The sequence below is a fragment of the Haliotis rubra genome, unplaced genomic scaffold (genome assembly GCF_003918875.1).
Source record: "Haliotis rubra isolate DU_JTF1 unplaced genomic scaffold, ASM391887v1 Scf134, whole genome shotgun sequence".
Classification (NCBI taxonomy): domain Eukaryota; kingdom Metazoa; phylum Mollusca; class Gastropoda; order Lepetellida; family Haliotidae; genus Haliotis; species Haliotis rubra.
In genome coordinates, this window is record NW_025765270.1 from 1639481 (window position 1) to 1659658 (window position 20178).

The 20178-nt window shown below is 42.3% G+C and overlaps 1 protein-coding gene across 2 annotated transcripts in view; it reads right to left on the bottom strand.

Moving 5' to 3' along the window:
• The window catches only part of LOC124267820 (E3 ubiquitin-protein ligase MIB2-like), a 72882-nt gene that overhangs the window by 33744 nt on the left and 18960 nt on the right, over positions 1-20178 (bottom strand). Inside the window, exon 1 of one of the 2 annotated variants that reach the window (XM_046702817.1) lies at positions 1322-1631. The exons of the other annotated variant lie outside the window; for it this stretch is intronic. The gene's annotated coding sequence lies outside the window, so the exon portion shown is untranslated. Of the gene's footprint in view, positions 1-1321; positions 1632-20178 lie in introns of those variants that run through there. 2 annotated transcript variants of the gene reach the window in all.

Sequence of the window (20178 nt, forward strand, 5' to 3'; positions counted from 1 at the left end):
GTAATCACAACACTGCTTCAATTGAAACATTACAACAGAGCTATAGCTTGTATTAGAATCAACTGTCATATTGTGCTGCGAGGTCAAAATATATCAATCTTATGTGATGTCCCAGCAATAATTATAGTGTGATAAAGATTACACCTGCTAATAATGTTGTGACCGTATGCTGTTTACTAGTTGCATCTGTAATACCTGGCTTTGTACACAACACGGTCGGGGTGTTCCGCGGGGTTCGTGAGTTCCCAGGAGCCTACAATGATAGATCAAGCGGTCACACTGTACAATCCCGGGGAGTGTGTAACAGATGACCCCTAGAGAGGACAATGACGGCGGACAACTTGGTTTGCTTCACGTATGACGTTAGCATTGCAAGGAGGGCTATGCGTTAATGAAAATAATGAGGTTGAAGGACTGTGAGACAGACTATACGCAGCCATTGGAAGAGTGTTTGAGGGGGCATGTACAGACACATTACCGACATACATGGTGCATATACCGGTCTATCAATCCTGACATTGTAACCATATACAGACACAGTACCGACATACATGGTGCATATACTGGCCTATCAATCCTGACATTGTAACCATATACAGACACAGTACCGACATACATGGTGCATATACTGGCCTATCAATCCTGACATTGTAACCATATACAGACACATTACCGACATACATGGTGCATATACTGACCTATCAATCCTGACATTGTAACCATATACAGACACATTACCGACATACATGGTGCATATACTGGCCTATCAATCCTGACATTGTAACCATATACAGACACATTACCGACATACATGGTGCATATACTGGCCTATCAATCCTGATACTGCTAGCATATACAGGTACCGATTTAGCGTGACAAGCGGACGCTTTAACCGCTTGGCTACCCGGCCGCCCCTAAGGTCTCCGAGATACAGCCGTAACACTATTGATTAACTAAAACAACACTCGTTCATTGATTCACCTATGCAGTCAGCTGAACGTGGCCTTGAAGCTGTCAACAATAGCACGAGTTCTCACGAGTACACAGTATGACAATGTCTTTTCTGTAATTCTGTGAGTTCTTTACAAAATATTAAAAATGATAATAATAATATCATAACATGACTACTGCATACACAATTGACACGAGGTACATGTCACCTATAGCAGACAGACAATATTTCCGATATTGAAAATTGATCACGAACAGTTCGTCGTCACAGGATTCTAACAATCAATATGAACTCAGTAATCACAAAACTTTAGAACAAGGATTCCGATAAGGATACACATCATGTAATTTAACAGGATTTTGTACTCACCTATGAAATAATATCTAAACGGATGAACATAGTGATCAGCGCTGAAGGCGACTATTATGGACTGCACAATGTTTGTGTTTCAACAGTCAACCGAACAGGTCCTTGAACAAGTTGCAACACGCCATGTCGAATCGCTGCAATCCTATTTTCGTATTTTCGCAACAACCAGTCCACGGAAATTGCTCTGGATCAGTGCCCCTTTAACAAGGAAGTCTAAGACAATATTCCGGGTCAAGGTACATAGACATCTCTGTATCGCACGACTCGAGGCAGTCTTGCAAGGTAGGTTTTTCAATGATCATATTCTCGGGCCACATGTGTTTTGTGATATGAATCAGTAATCCCGCATCTGACAGTGCTCTGCAATTGCTCCTTGCACCAACATGTATATGTACAAAATGAAAGGAGACTCTAATTCCTTTCATATACGTCATTTGTTATTCAACAGCATAGAACGAATGATATTTGTTTCACAATTTGAAAACTAATAATATGTGGATGACGTCATGGCTCTGTCTGTGCATCTAGAAAGACACAACAATGCCTCCTGTCTGTCGTGTTGGAACACGTCCACCTCGGCTCAGTCACAAAAGTTCTCGTCACAGCACAACTTCAGTTATGGCAAATACACGATTAGACTACAAGTTTCTTCCTACTTCTCGTGGTGGAAGAAACCTATGTGTAAATGCTTATATGTACATTGTGCACAAGAGGAAAAGGGAAGAATGGATCTCGTGGAGATGCATTCAGGAAGACTGCAGATCAAAAGTCTCAACAGTGAACGATATGATTTCGAAAATACCTATCGACCACAACCACGGACCTGTACAGAACGAAGGTAAATAAGGAAGTGGCTGGTACCACGAATATCACCACACACGGGTTTCAGAGCATCAATATTGAGCTTTTCAAGTGTATCTGCTTGCTGTTTAGTACAAGTATCCCATATATGACTGCAATAATTAAAAACCGGTAATGTCTACTGAACTGTTTGTACATTTGGAGCTTCTTAGACAATTCCCCATTGGTGCAACTTTTTATAGCACAGTCGTTAATGTGTTCATTCCATTAGCAATCATGTTGAAGTATAAGACCTAAATGTTTATGGCTTTGAACGGAATTAATGACATTACCATTCATGGTTAGATTCGACATTGGAGTTGGATGCAGTTTACGAGTAAAGCGTATTGACTCTGTCTTATTAGGGTTAAAAGATACTGACCATTTGTCTGCCCATTCGGCAATTCGCTGTAAATAAATCATCGTTCATTACAAAAGCATTTACTTCGGGATCATCAATCATCGCATATAGAGAAGTATCATCCGCGAAAAGGCGTATATTATATTTTAGACCTTCAACTATATCATTTATATAAACAATAAACAAGAGCGGCCCCAATATTGAACCCTGGGTACTCCAGCAATTCCAGCTTTCAAAATAAAATCATCTGTTATGTTATTTCATATAAAGACAGCTATCAACTTTATTTGTATGTACTATTTATCCTGTAGAGAATAGAAATTACTGCCCTAATGAATCCAAAAATGAATATTACATCTTACAGCGTGATCCTTGTTCAGTTATTTACCGGGGAACATTAACTGTGCCCTTGTGAAAACATTCACTGCCCATTGTCTGAAACAATTCGCTCTAAAAGACATACCCCTCCAAACCGACCAGTCTATTTTTACACCCATCCAAAGGTCGAAATTACGGGACCACACCCACACAGACACACACAATGTCTCACACAAAGGGACACACAATGCATCACGCATGCAATGACCTACTCAATGACACACACGATGGCTGCATGTGACTTAACGTGGCTTCAACTGTAATTATCTCATGCAGTGACTGTACGAAGCTGAATGTAAATTTACTTTGTAAACAGTTCACGGTTCCAGCTCAGTCTACACCGACTTGTGCCTAGTTCCATATGAGTGGGCTTATTGCTATCAATATTTCCAGTTTGTGTTACACATGCGTGGGTGATCAGGAACACCAGTTTCCGGGACACAAAAGTTTCCGGGACACCAGTTCCAGGGAAACCAGTTTCAGGGACACCAGTTTCCGGGTCACCAGTTTCAGGACACCAGTTCCAGGGACACCAGTTTCAGGGACACCAGCTTCAGGGACACCAGTTTCAGGGACACCAGAACCTTGGACACCAGTTTCAGGACACCAGTTCCAGGGACACCAGTTTCCGGGACACCAGTTTCAGGGACACCAGCTTCAGGGTCACCAGTTTCAGGGACACCAGTTCCTGGAACACCAGTTTCAGGACACCAGTTCCAGGGACACCAGTTTCAGGGACACCAGTTCCAGGGACACCAGTTTCTGGAACACCAGTTTCAGAGACACCAGTTTCAGGGACACCAGTTTCAGGGACACCAGTCCAGGGACACCAGTTTCAGGGACACCAGTTCCAGGGACACCAGTTCCAGGGACACCATTTTCAGGGACACCAGTTTCAGGACACCAGTTCCAGGGACACCAGTTTCAGGGACACCAGTTCCAGGGACACCAGTTTCAGGGACACCAGTTCCAGGGACACCAGTTCCAGGGACACCAGTTTCAGGGACACCAGTTTCAGGGACACCACTTCCAGGGACACCAGTTCCAGGGACACCAGTTTCAGGGACACCAGTTCCAGGGACACCAGTTTCAGGACACCAGTTCCAGGGACACCAGTTTCAGTTTCAGGGACACCAGTTTCAGGGACACCAGTTTCAGGGACACCAGTTCCAGGGACACCAGTTTCAGGGACACCAGTTCCAGGGACACCAGTTTCAGGGACACCAGTTTCAGGGACACCAGTTCAGGGACACCAGTTTCAGGGACACCAGTTCCAGGGACACCAGTTTCAGGACACCAGTTCCAGGGACACCAGTTTCAGGGACACCAGTTTCAGGGACACCAGTTCCAGGGACACCAGTTCCAGGGACACCAGTTTCAGGGACACCAGTTTCAGGGACACCAGTTTCTGGGAAACCAGTTTCAGGGACACCAGTTCCAGGGACACCAGTTTCAGGGACACCAGTTTCATGGACACCAGTTCCAGGGACACCAGTTTCAGGGACACCAGTTCCAGGGACACCAGTTTCAGGACACCAGTTCCAGGGACACCAGTTTCAGGGACACCAGTTTCAGGGACACCAGTTCCAGGGACACCAGTTTCAGGGACACCAGTTCCTGGGACACCAGTTTCAGGACACCAGTTCCAGGGACACCAGTTTCAAGGACACCAGTTTCAGGGACACCAGTTTCAGGGACACCAGTTCCAGGGACACCAGTTTCAGGACACCAGTTCCAGGGACACCATTTTCAGGGACAGCAGTTTCAGGGACAGCAGTTTCCGGGACACCAGTTTCCGGGAAACCAGTTTCTGGGACACCAGTTCCTGGAACACCAGTTCCAGGGATACCAGTTTCAGGGACACAAGTTTCAGGGACACCAGCTTCATGGACACCAGTTTCAGGGACACCAGCTCCATGGAAACCAGTTTCCGGGACACCAGTTTCAGGGACACCAGTTTCAGGGACACCAGCTTCAGGGACACCAGTTCCAGGGACACCAATTCCTGGGACACCAGTTTCAGAGACACCAGTTCCAGGGACACCAGTTTTAGGGACACCAGTTCCAGGGACACCAGTTTCAGGACACCAGTTCCAGGGACACCAGTTTCAGGGACACCAGCTTCAGGGACACCAGTTTCAGGGACACCAGTTCCTGGGACACCAGTTTCAGGACACCAGTTCCAGGGACACCAGTTTCTGGGACACCAGTTCCAGGGACACCAGTTTCAGGGACACCAGTTTCAGGGACACCAGTTCCAGGGACACCATTTTCAGGGACACCAGTTCCAGGGACACCAGTTTCAGGGATACCATTTTCAGGGACACCAGTTTCAGGGACACCAGTTCCAGAGATACCAGTTTCTGTGTACTGGGCAGAAAGCAGGTTCCTTGGCCGGCACATTCGGAAAAAACATCTTGTTCAGTGTAATTACTTCCGGAAATTGTGAGATGTTTTTAATATTGCAATGAGTGCAAAAATGGAAATAGAAACAATAACACCAGAGATTGAACAGTCGCCATTATCTGGCGAAACACAGGGTGTAAAAGACAATTATTGCCTTTGGCCTTGTCAGAACATGCTATTCTGACTATTAGATCTGTATGTGTCAGATTTTCCACACTGAATTGAGAATATATGATGAAGTATTAAACAACTTTGGCCAAATATGTTTGTTTTGAGGTTCACTGGATTCATATTGTCTGATTTGCACCGAATTCTGTGGAAAACATTCTCAAGAAAATATAAGAAGAAATTATTAATATTATTTAATTATCAGTGTGAGCTTGCTGTCTGAAAGATCTGATCATCCCTGTCATTATTTAATGCCTTGTCCTTCATTTGTTGTTAATTTATTGAATACTACATTTTAATATAAGAATTAAAATCTGGATTGCTTCAGATGTTGCTGATGAGGGAACACTATGTACAAGCTCATCCTTGGATGGGTGCTTCAGATGTTGCTGATCAGATGTTGCTGAAGGGAACACTATGTACAAGCTCATCCTTGGATGGGTGCTTCAGATGTTGCTGATGAGGGAACACTATGTACAAGCTCATCCTTGGATGGGTGCTTCAGATGTTGCTGATAAGGGAACACTATGTACAAGCTCATCCTTGGATGGGTGCTTCAGATGTTGCTGATGAGGGAACACTATGTACAAACTCATCCTTGGATGGGTGCTTCAGATGTTGCTGATGAGGGAACACTATGTACAAGCTCATCCTTGGATGGGTGCTTCAGATGTTGCTGATGAGGGAACACTATGTACAAGCTCATGATTGCTCAGATGTTGCTGATGAGGGAACACTATGTACAAGCTCATCCTTGGATGGGTGCTTCTTGCTGATGAGGGAACACTTTGTACAAGCTCATCCTTGGATGGGTGCTTCAGATGTTGCTGATGAGGGAACACTATGTACAAACCCATCCTTGGATGGGTGCTTCAGATGCATGTTCAGCCTGAGAAGACAGCTTGGACAGTTGGGAACACTAGGAAGTGAGTTTAGGCTTGGTGTTAATTCTCAGGGGGGTGTTTATCCTCAGATGGGTGTTTAGGCTGCGGGGGATGTTCATCTCAGGTGTTCAGGGTCTGACGAGGTGGTCATCCTCAGATGGTTGTTCAGATATTTACGTCTTCTCTTTGTTGTATTTAGTTTAGAGAATTGAAAACTGATTCTAAATTACTGCCCTCTATTGCTGCTAGACTGTGAACTGCCAATGATACTAGTCTATGCTACTACTGTCTCTGGAGTTGATTTGTATTGAGGATAATGAAGTAGTCTCAGGCGAGCAAAATAGAGTGAATTCATGAAGAATTGAGGCCCATTCGATTTCATCCCAGACATCATCGTAATGCAGGAACGGGATCCACCCGTTATTTACATATCTGACCATTCGTCATATCTGATGGTTCATTTTAGTTCATATATGACGCTTTTCTCGTTACAAGTGAATGTGATTGTTCGTCATATCCGATTTCTGTATGATCGTTAAAAGCAGAGCGTTCGATTAAGCTGACCTACGTTGTATAATCTGGATGTGATCTGGTGAACATTTGTAGTATGTAGTAGACGTGGTTGACACGTCATCGGTTGCCAATTGCGCAAATCGGTGCTCATGCTGTTGATCGCTGGATTGTCTGGTCCAGACTCGGTTATTTACAGACCGCCGCCATATAGCAGGAATATTGTTGAGTTCGGCGTAAAACTAAACTCACTCACTCGCAATACTGGGGAACAGAATAATACTGTCCTGACGTTGTGATACACTGTCATTCTTGGGCAGTCCCTATTGGAAAACAACGGTTTTCAAAGCATAACGACATATTTTGTGCAATCGAATTTTGATGATGAAAGCGTGGAAGGTTACAGCCCAGAGTAACCGTAATCAAACTCTGCTAAAAACGAAACTGGAGTTGCAAATGGACACAAGAAATTCAAGACACTATTAATCATGATATATAAATAAAACAATTTCAACAAGACATTCTGAAATACATATATTTGATTATATAAAATAACAAGTATACAAGTGTCCGTTAATGTGAAATCCCGTTAAACCGGAAACAGACAATCTGGACGATTCTTTGTACTTACAATTAGATACACGTTTCCAAAAGATAAGTGACTACTCAGTGAAGTGGTCAGTCCGGATTTAGGAGGTTACACAGTTCACTACAGAAACATCTGCTAACATCGTTGTGATATTCACTTACAAACAACATTGGATCGGATGATATCATGTTTATATCCTAGACCATCTGTTCATTAGTATGTGTTTATGCTTGTTCAAAAATTTATGAACATATGCTCGATTTGTGAAATTACTTTCAGGTCCAATTTTCATCGGAGATTATTTAAGATTGAAGTAAGAAAACAAATGTATAACATCTGTCATTAATGAAGTTTCGCCATCGAGGCATTAGTGTTTTACGTTGCAAATTAGATATTTGTGTGTTTACGTAGTGACATCTGATTGATCTTTGTCACGTGATAGATCCACCTCGCCTTCTGTGCTGCTGCCAAGACTATTTCAGCTAACAACTGACTAATATTGAAATGTGCGAATATGTGTTAAATAGGTCCTAGTGCGAAACTTCAACATTTTGATTGGTGTTACTGTCTGGTGGTGTCATGCCGAACGCTAGTTATCTACTCAACACCATCCTGAAGCAGCGAGTCAACTTGCCACTTTGACGTCAGGTCACGTGATGTCAACACTGCTCTTTAACTCAGGCCGTTTCCGGAACACAATTAGTTTTTTTAACATTATTGGACATAAATGTTGACTTCAGAAAAAAATGTTTCTTCAAGCTGTATTTTTACATGTTTTTTAAATGATTGGAATTCAGATTTTTACTGTATATATCCTTTATGCAACGGATTTATCGCTACCTATTGTGACGCATGTTTGGAACCATCTAGGAAACCAAGAGGTTTTGTGTGTTCTGCGCTCTTTGCTTCGGACTATTCGTGACTATTGATGTAGAGAGACTCTTCTTGTCTCGAAATCGATTGTCCTCGACATATGTGATGGAAAATAACTTGCCTGCACAAACATACACGATACAGATAGGCGTAACGTTGCACGCACACTACGTTTGATGTTTAACTTCTTTGCCTAATATACAGATGTAAATATTTGATGTTGATCAGTCTGAAGGAGTATTTATATATAAGGAATATCTACAAGTTTACAATGGTCTACTATAGCAAACACTCAACGCAACGCATCGCATAAGACATCGGACGTGGTATGCATGCACCCTAAACTGCACATTTCTTCTCCTCGGCTAAGCACAGTTACTGGATGGAGCAATCATCGCCGATCTTTTTTCCATCTGCAAAAATACACGATACCCATTAAATACATAGAGAAGAAGGAGAAGAAGACATTTTTAAATTATTATCTCATACGCAGACATAACAAAATGTCTTGAAATACAATATGACAGTTACTATGCAGCACTGTCCGTCATCTAGGGGTAAACAGGATTAGGAAATTATCGGCCTCAATCCTTAGTCTGATGTCAGTATTGTTCGGCTAGCGTGGTTTGGCCTGTGCCTCTGTGCATATGCATTTGTGACGTATAATGAATCATGGGATGCAAAAGTTAATTTCTTTAGAGACTGAGACATCATATCACCGTATTCTATTGCCGGGGATACAAACAGAATGCTGGACACACGTGGACAACCTATCAGAGTGAGTGAGGGCAACATTCCAGCAATAATGTAGGGGACACCAGAAATGTGTTTCACACATTGTACCTATGTTGGAATCGAACCAGGGTCTTCGGGGTGACGAGCGAACGCTTTAACCACGAGGCTACCCCGCCGCCGCTATGACGTTTGTGAAAGCCACGACCACTGATACAGTGCTGACACAAGGGTTTGACACAACATTTTCACCTTCAAAGACCAGCGTGAGATACTGGTGATACAACGATGATGTTGCAGCGTTCCTCTCACCTTCTCCGACTCTTCTGTGGACGTCCCTGTCACAGATGCCACACTGACGTACAGACTTGCAGCAGCGGGGACAGGTGTCCTTGTGGCCACAAGGCAGGTAGACAGCAGAGGCTCTGACGTTCTGACACTTGGAGCATAGCAGCAGCCGTCCACGGGAACTGGTGGACCGGCCCGACTCCCTGGAGTTGTTAATAATTAAAATGATGAATATAAATAACCACTGCAAAATATAATCTGTGTTCATGCTGGCTATGAAACTCCGTCTAAAATCCAAACTTCGCACAGATTCCTGTTGCACAACATTAAAAACGTCATTGCTGTATGAAGCGTGGGGAAAAGACAAATTCCTGATCTTACATACACTTTATATCCCTGCACGACCTGTGGTGACGTCAGCTGAAAACACTTGAATCGACAGTTGCAACTCACTTTGACTTTCGGAACGAGGCTACTGCCTCCTTTATTCTGTCACTCCGGCACACATCAGACGGCGTCATGTTGCTATGGTTACGAATATCCGGGTTAGCTCTGTGCTCGATAAGGAAGGTGGCGATTCGCACTCTTGCTTCCTCGTCCATCCGGGGAAGTTGACCCATCAGAAGTTGCAGCTGGATGGACATAAAGTATTGTTATGTCGATGTGAATCTCGTACATATGTGAATGTGTCCACATTATAATGTTCAATATGGCTCCACGAGGCTGTTAATTGATGCTGCACGAAGCTCTACTCAGGGAAGCTACTGGAACAGCCGGGACAGCCTCTTCACATACAACCCATACAAGACAACAGTGTTTTACCGATTCTGGAGATCGTTTTCAAACACCCGAAGACCAGTGAATATATGAACGTTCCCGCTAAGACACCCATCCCCATTAAAGACACAATCATTCCCACCTACCATCAACCCTCCAGTCTGCCCCATCATTGTGATATGGAGAGGGGTGTCGCCATCTTTGTCTTGAGCATTTACCTCGGCGCCTGTAAGACAATATCCAGTTACATATACTTCAAATGATTCAATGGCAGTTGATTGGAAAATGTGTTACATAAAAACTCTCAAAGAAAAATATTCTCTGTGGAAAATCATATATCAACAAAAAATAACAAAATAAATAATTTCCATCATAAATGGAGTCTTCTCTCCCCAGTACTTAGATGACTCAAACTGTATTGATTTGTACCTGGCATTATGTATACATTATCTATTTAATGAATTACGCATGTTTATAAAAATATTAATACAGTAATATCTCACCTGTACATCATGTAGCCATATTACTTTAAGCCGTATGTATCACGGCTTTGTATATATGTAACAGTTTAATCTTGGGAACCAATAAAAAATTAAAAATTAAAAAAACCAAAGTCCTGAACGAAGTCACTTGTTTCGACTGACTGACTGACTGACTGACTGAATATGGTTTTACGCCGCTTTTTGCAATCATCCAGCAATATCACTGCAGGTGCCACCAGAAATGGGCTTAACACATTGTACCCATGTGAGGAATCAAACCCAGGTCTTCACAGTGACGAGTGAACGCTTTAACCACTAGGCTACCCCACCGCCCCTCACTTGTTTCGAATGGAACAGACTTCAGTTTCTTGTAAGGGGAGAGAAACGTAAATTCTTCTGTGCCGGCTTTTGCCGTAGCAATATGCACCATTTCTTAAAATACGTCAGTGTGCAGTATGAAGCCGGCTTTGGGTTGTGCTAGCATTAGATTTAGTCTTGAAGTAAATATAACCATCGAGTTACACTAAACGACTGGCCGATTGACACGTAGTCAATAGTGTATTCCCTTTCTGTAGGCGCCGGCAGGTCAATATCTTAATTACCCGTATCTCGCTCCACTTACAATTAATTAAATATACAACGTATACACTGGTCACACGTACCGCCCAGGGTCAATATTTGCTACGTACACTCATTAAATATCACTATGTACCGCCCACCCACCCACGCCCACGCCCACGCCCACGCCCACCCCCACCCTCACACCCTCACCCTCTCCCACGCGATCATATTATATCCAGCCTTCCACAAACATTAACTCTTCAATCAAAGAGCACCTTTATTTCCTAATAAGTTGAGGATTTTGAAAGGGAAATTTATACATTCCGTTTAATAACGCTTGTGACAAGAAGTTAAATCGATGTCTTACTTTGTTGGATAGCTGCCTTGATGAAACTTCTTCTGACATTTGAGATATCGATATGAGAAATGTAACATTCTTTTACAGTGTGTGACAAAAGCAGTGGTTGCCTCTTGGCATGATACTAAACTAGGTAGTGATCTAGCCTGCCACAATACATTGATCATGGGTTCGAATCCGAGGTTTACTCAGATTAAGATTCTTGGTTTGTAAGAGCCGAACTTGTGTTCGTAACATTCTACAACGTCGTTAAGTTGACAATGTGCGTAGTGGGCTTCTGATGTACGCTGACATGCCATGATTTAACTGTAGTACTGTTCATGGTGACGCCTAACAAGCTCATTCACTTATTTACGTATACACCCTATATATTCCTTACCATTGTCCACAAGTGTCTTGACAGGGTCGAAGTTGGCCTTCTCACAAGCCAGATGTAGCGCTGTTTGTTGTAACGCGCTGTTTGCTCTCAGGTCAGCCTTGTACTGAGGACAAGAGGGACACAGCTGCTTTATCAAGGTTACAACGTCCAAGGTCAAGGTTAAACTTCAGTTTCAAAACGTTATTTGTAGCAACTTGTCCAAATGTGATGCACTTGTACCCAAACAGATGTTCCTTCGGATTTTGACTTGTACCACGTGCTACCCTGTATTTCTTGGTCAGCAGTGGACATTTGCTTGTAACGGGCCATCCTGGTGTCGTCGCTATTTGATAGTGCTTCATACATAGATGCTGCTGATTCAGTCGTAATTGTACAATGTGCTTTCCTGCAGAGATGTCTGAATATGGAATGGTTGTGCGACTGACATGTACAACCTACCATCCGTTCAAATGTTGAGCGTTCATGACTATAGACATCATAACTCCACGTTTAAATACTAAACAGAGTGGATGCAATATAATTCAATGCTTCTAAAAACGAATCGAGAAAACGATCTTGCGGCCAGTCAATCGCGTAAATACTCTGCTCGAGTGAGCGAAGCAGTCAGACCACCATATTTGATGTCCGTATCTCAAGAAAGGATGTGAATGGGCAGTTCCGAATACCAAGTTAGAAAATGCTCTGATGAAATCGGAAATTGCTCAGATTATAAGTGACAGCGTCTCTAGTCAGACTGGCGTACAATCGAGGGAACCATTTTGTCCTTTGGTCGTTTGCTTTCGCTTAGTTTAAAATTTCCGAATATATGTGTTATGAAGAGAAATCGAATCGTCATTTAGTTGACATTTAAATGACCTAAAACACCACGCCGCACGGTCACAGTTTGATCAGGGTTACTGTCACCTCGTATGGGAGTCTTGGTGCAGAGAAGTAACAGAAGTAAGTTGTGTTTGTTCAGGGTTACTGTCTCCTCGTATGGGAGTCTTGGTGCACAGAAGTAACATGAGGAAGTTGTGTTTGTTCGTTGTTTAACGCCGCACTCAGCAGTATTCCAGCTATATGGCGGCGGTCTGTTAATAATCGAGTCTGGACCAGACAATCTAGTGATCAACATCATGAACATCTATCTACGCAATTGGGATACGATGACATGTGTCAGCCAAATCAGCGAGCCTGACCTAACGATCCCGTTAGTCGCCTCTTACGACAAGCATGGGTTGCTGGAGACCAATTCTGACCAAGATCCTCACTGGTCAACATAAGTAAGTAAGAGATGATAATAACGAGATCTGATACCGATTGTGCATTCGATGTTACTTACCTTGATAAGAACATTGATAACATCTGTATGGTCATTGAACGCGGCCAGATGGAGAGCCGTCCAACCATCTTCTTTGGCAGCGTTTATAACCTGTCTGTTCTTCAGGATAATCTTCTCTACGATACTGAAATACGAATGACGAAATATGTCCATGCACCTTCTGGTTTACCTGGTAAAGTTATCATGCAAATCTGTTGTTAATTCTTTAATCGTGTTGTCAACAAATCTGTCAACACTTCCCTCACCTTGTATGGAGGGCTGAAAGGGACATAAGACATTTTGTCATGTGGACGGTGGGCAGACAATAGGCCCACTCAGACAAAAAGCCCTCGGTCAAAAAGCCCTAGGCTAAATGCCCCCATTACAAAAAGCCCAAAATTTCACCCATAGGATAAAACACCCTTTGAGTTGATTTTGAGTTGACAGGTGATAACATGACGTATTCTATGAAATTCCCCCAACTGCTGACAGTGGTTACAGGTAGGTAGCATATGTGAAAACCATATGTACACAGGCTCCTCAGTGACGACGTTGTTACTTTAACAATGGAATGAAGTCTCCTAAATGTTGTTTCAGGGAATTGGCTTAACTTGGTCACTTGCGCCTAGGTTTGATGTTGTTGGACAGGGCAGTGAGCATGGTGTTGTTGGACAGGGCAGTGAGCATGGAGTTGTTGGACAGGGCAGTGAGCATGGTGTTGTTGGACAGGGCAGTGAGCATGGTGTTGTTGGACAGGGCAGTGAGCATGGTGTTGTTGGACAGGGCAGTGAGCATGGTGTTGTTGGACAGGGCAGTGAGCATGGTGTTTATTAAGATGGTCTTTTAAATGTTGTTACAGAGACACTGGATTTCCTGCTTCCTTCTTTAATGTTTGGAGTAGGTCATCAAGTACTGATGTACGTGTATTATCAAATGCTCCTTCCCCAACTGTATGTAAGGGGTTAAGATGGTGGTCTAGGGGAGGGTCATGGGGACAATAAAGGTGGTGTCAAGCTAGCGCTAGATGGGTATATGTATACCAAGAAAGGTCGAATAAAAGAAAGTCGTGCTAGTGGCACTGTTCAAATAGATCAGCTAATGTTAAAACGTATATTATTCTCTGGGCTTTCTTGGTTAAACCTGTTGTTGTAATACATAATTAAGCCACATCATCACTTTGGGAGTGTTAACTGATATGCATGGTGTCAGGTGAAATGGGATGTCTTTGATTTTTAAACAGTTTTATTTATTTGTGTTTGCTTGGTAAAGTGGGAGTAAATCTGAATGTAAGGATATTGTTACAGTGGAGTGACACGGTTACAACCTTGGTTACGGTTGTATCCCATTACCCCTACATCCCATTACCCCTACATCCCCGTACCCCTACAATTAGTTAAAACAACACACGGCATTTACCTGTCTGGCATAATGAACTTACCCATGGGAGCGATTAAAGTGTTGTGTATACAACTTAGAAAGGATTAAGGTGTTCTTGGTTAGAGAAAGTTTGTTAAGATGAAATGAAGTAAATGTTGAAATTGACACTGAGATGAGACAAGTAATTTAAGATGACTTAGCATAGTATATAAATGTTGGAAACAAACTAACATGACATCAACATGGCTGGTTTTCGCAATGTTGAGTTTGTTATGTCAAATGTACAACCTACATGCAAGACGTGGAACCACAACCTATCCCCTCATCTTCACCTTACTCCCCGGCCGTCAGACTGAGACCTACTCCAGACTCTTCAGACTCATCAAGAATGAAGTTCAGCAGAGACTTAACCGGCCACTTGCCCCATCCTGTGTCCAGAAATACTTTGAGCTGGCGGCAATTCATGCTATAGAGAGAGAGAGTTTCCGACTGCTGAAGCGAAGAGTTGCTTCTTCCACTACTGTCAGGCCATTTGGAGGAAGGTCCAGGATCTGGGACTTGCTGTTGCTTACAGAGAGGATCTGGAAATACCCAGATGGGTAAGAAGAGCGGCTGGACTAACCCTTTTACCCCAGAACAGTATCCAGGACACGTGGGTTGACGCCATGGACGACGCTCCGATGTACCAAGAACGGCCACCTTCAACGATTACATGGTGACTACCTGGTTCGACGACGACGCAAGATTCCGTCTGCCACTGTGGAACCATCACTCAACAACAGGTCCAAGGACAAACAACAACCTAGAGGGATTTCACGACCGCCTGAACCGGGGACTCCCACATCGACACCCCAACATCTACCGATTAATTAAAACATTAAATCTTGTGTTCATGTGTTTGGGCTAGTCCATTGTCCAGGTAACAGGTAACAGGTAACAGGAAGGGGATAAGCAGTGCATTGGACCGTGAACTGTGTTGTTATAAGCTGTAGGGGTAATGGGATGTAGGGGTAATGGGAGGATACCTCGGTTACAGTTGAGATTGATACCTTCCATTCTGTCTCATCGCTGCCATGTGGATCGGCATGAATCCTTTGTCATTTTTAATTCTGACGTCCACTCTTGGCGACGACAATATGGCGACCACCGCCTCCAGATTGCCTTTCTCCACCGCATCATGGAGTGCTGTGTCTCCGCTCACATCCTGTAATATATCAACATAAACAGCTGTGGTCAGTAAAGTAAACCAGCAACAACTGATACACACGAGACAGGTGGTGCAGTAGTCTCGCGTTCACTCGTTATGGGTTCGATGCCCGGATAGGACAAGGATGTGTTGTGCCAGATGGACGCTTCGTGCTGTCATCTCCATTGTCGACCGACATGAAGACATCAGCTGTTCTGTGATACACACACCTACACAGTATACAGAAGTACTATAATCAGTATACACAAATGTTATAACCAGTATACACAAGTGCTAAAACCAGTATACACAAGTGCTATAACCAGTGTACACATGTGATATAACCAGTATACGCAAGTGATATAATCAGTATACACAAGTGTTATAACCAGTATACACAAGTGCAATAACCAGTACACACAAGTACTAGAACCAGTATACACAAGTGATATAATCAGTACACACAAGTACTAGAACCAGTATACACAAGTGATATAATCAGTATACACAAGTGATATAACCAGTATACACAAGTGCTATAACCAGTATACACAAGTGCTATAACCAGTATACACAAGTGCTATAACCAGTATACAAAAGTGCAATAACCAGTATACACAAGTGCTATAACCAGTATACACAAGTGCTATAACCAGTATACAAAAGTGCTATAACTAGTATACACAAGTGCTATATCCGGTATACACAAGTGCTATAACCAGTATACACAAGTGCTATAACCAGTATACACAAGTGTTATAACCAGTATACACAAGTGCTATAACCAGTATACACAAGTACTAGAACCAGTATACGCAAGTGATATAAGCAGTATACACAATGTTATAACCAGTATACACAAGTGCAATAACCAGTACACACAAGTACTAGAACCAGTATACACAAGTGATATAATCAGTACACACAAGTATTAGAACCAGTATACACAAATAATAAAATTTTTATTGTGTTCATTAAAATTCTGGCAATCTGATTGGTTAACTGGGAACATTTCTTTTGATTTCATTTCCCAATGAATCTAAAAAAATAAGCCACGCCCACCGAACCGGACTACTTTCGGACCTGAGGAATGTCGGGGAATACCTTTACACAGCGAGGGAATTCCCTTGCACTCGGGTACCTTAATGAACTTTGGATAAACATTGAAGTGATACATTGTGGTTAACATAAACAAACAACTCAAAATTATCGGTGAACGTTAACAAAGTGTTTATTTAATAAAAAAGTTTTTGTCGTAATACATTATTTGACTGGTTACTGTGGTTACCACGTGCAGTCAGCGAACAGTCGTCTGCAACTTGTCTTGTTTACATTCCAACAAGATGGCCGATTCCAAGTACGGAAGTTTTGATCTGGGGAATTTTGAGTCGATTTTCGAAGATCAATCTCCCGGAAACGTTGCAACTCTTAGCACGGATGATTTAGACCTGGAAGAAATTGAAAGTTTGTTAGAGATAACAGCATCAACCAGATCTACACAAACATCGGCAAATCACAAGTCGATGATAAGCCATCCCAAACACATCGTTTCAAACGTTTATCAAGTAATGATTTACTTCGAATGGACGACTACAGACAATCAACATCCACAAAAAGAAACACAAAATGGGGTGTTAAACTATTCCAAGGTAGATATACACAATTCATATAAATATTATTTTCAAATTCCATCCTACGTATATTTTCTCAAAACGAAACACAGTTCATCAGCACAAAGTTGTATTTTTAAAAATGGAACAATTATCAGAATGAGATTAATTTTTTTAGATCTAACCGAGAAAAATGATTTGCTATAAAGTTACCTAGTTCAAAGTTTACATAGTTGGGTCTGTCATAGTCAGGTTTCTAGATATTGTTTTCATTCTGTTTATTTAGATTGGTCGTTCGAGAGCGAGGGGAGGACTGTGGATTTTCAACAATTACACCAGAGGAACTTAACACAAAGTTGAGATTTTTCTACACTGAGGCACAGCCTAAAAACCAGGAAACAAGATGAAAATATGCCGGCTGCACATGCTGCCGAGTATCACAAGAACACTTTAAAAATGTTCGTTCTGCCCTGAAAAGACACTTAAATGATATCGGAGAGATATTGACATTGTAAGGGACAAGCGGTTTAAGTTCTGCAAATGATGCTTGATGCTAAATTAAAGTTACAATGTACAACATGGCCTGCCACGTCCCACACAACATAAATCAATCATTGAAACAAGTGATCTGATGAAAATTAACACTTATCTGCATTCGGCATCCAATCCTGTTATCCTCCGGTACAAAGTAGGTACGACTTGGCCATCCATTTTGTAAGTCGTGGTGTTGAATTTCACCGGCAGCTTACGCCCACATCCTTTGAATTTTCGGTAGATGATAGCAATGTTGAATATGTCCCACTGTCCCACGAAACGAAACAAAAAAACATCCAGGGTGGTCTCAGCAGCGATGAAGCGCAAAGCGACAAACGAATGTACGCGACGAATGATATAAACCAATGTCCCGTCAATGCACTTCGCCAGCTCCTTGACAAAAGTGACCCAAATGCCGGATCACTTTTTTCGCACTGTAATAAAGATGCACTAAGTTCTCAAGACGCACACAACATTTGGTATACAGCAACCCCAGTCAAAAAATACCAGTTCACTCGTTTCATGTCTGACATATGTCGCAATGCCCAATGTAGTCAGTCATACACTGCTCATTGTCTTCGCGCCACAGCAATCCAAGCTATGAGTGACGCTGGCTTTGAACTTCGTCACATAATGTTAATGAGTGGCCATAGGAATGAAAGTTCCGTGCGTAGTTATAGTCGCCACACAACGACTACTCAAAAACTAAGAATTAGCGAGACGCTTTCCGCCATTGTAACTTGCCCCGACAAAGAGCATGCGCACGTTGGAACATCAGTTCATGGCATCGCAATCTCAGTCACATCACAGCCCCTTTCCACTTGCGCAAATACTGCTGCCACTAACAATCTCAGTTCCATTAACTTCATGTCATCGGGCTTCATTTCCAATTCTCACTTTTCCAAACTGTGTCTTTCAGTTCGCTGGTAATAATTCATATGTTTGAACTTGAAACTTTGCCGTTACCGGAACGCGTCACGTTGTGTTGTTCCGTTCTGATTCGCAACCCGGTGTTAGCTTGGTTGATTGACAGCTGTTTGGGGGTGCTCTATGCTGATTGGCTAATGGTTTGGTAGGCGTGTCATTTTTATGTAAATGTGTCACCACGAGTCATGTCACGCCATTACCGAATTCTTACACCGAAAATGTTGATCGGTGGTAACAAAGATATCTGTTTCGATGAATTTGATTGTGTTTAAATAAAATATTGTTGAAAGCCTATAGTATTTGTTGTTGAATTTAATTATAAGGATTGACTGTGTTTCTTTCGTTGCATTAGTATGAAACTAAAACCAATGTGCAACTTTTGTAAGAATCGCTACGCGGATTCATACAGTTGCACATTGGTTTTGCCTACACCAATTCAACGAAAGCACACACAATCAATCCAAGTAATATAATCGAGTATACACAAGTGCTATAACCCGAGTATACACAAAGTGCTATAACCAGTATACACAAGTGCTATAACCAGTATACACAAGTGCTATAACCAGTATACAAAAGTGCAATAACCAGTATACACAAGTGCTATAACCATTATACACAAGTGCTATAACCAGTATACGCAAGTGGTATAACCAGTATACGTAAGTGATATAACCAGTATACGCAAGTGATATAGCCAGTATACACAAGTGCTATAACCAGTATACACAAGTGCTATAACCAGTATACACAAGTGCTATAACCAGTATACACAAGTGCTATAACCAGTGTACACATGTGCAATAACCAGTATACAAAAGTGATATAACCAGTGTACACAAGTGCTATAACCAGTATACACAAGTGCTATAACCAGTATACACAAGTGCTATAACCAGTATACACAAGTGCTATAGCCAGTATACACAGGGTGCTATAACCAGTATACACAAGTACTAGAACCGGTATACACAAGTGCTATAACCAGTATATACAAGTTGCAAGTTATAACCAGTATACACAAGTGCTATAACCGACATACACACAGGTGCTATAACCAGTATACACAAATTGATTTAACAGTATGCACAAGTGCTATAACCGGTATGCAAAAGTGCTATAACCGTATACACAAGTGCTATAACCAGTATGCCGCAAGTGCTATAACCGGGTATACACAAGATTGCTATAACCAGTATACACAAGGGTGCTATAACCGGTATACACAAGTGCTATAACCAGTATACACAAGTGCTATAACCAGTATACACAAGTGATATAATCAGTATACACAAGTGCTATAACCAGTATACACATGTGTTATAAACATTATACAC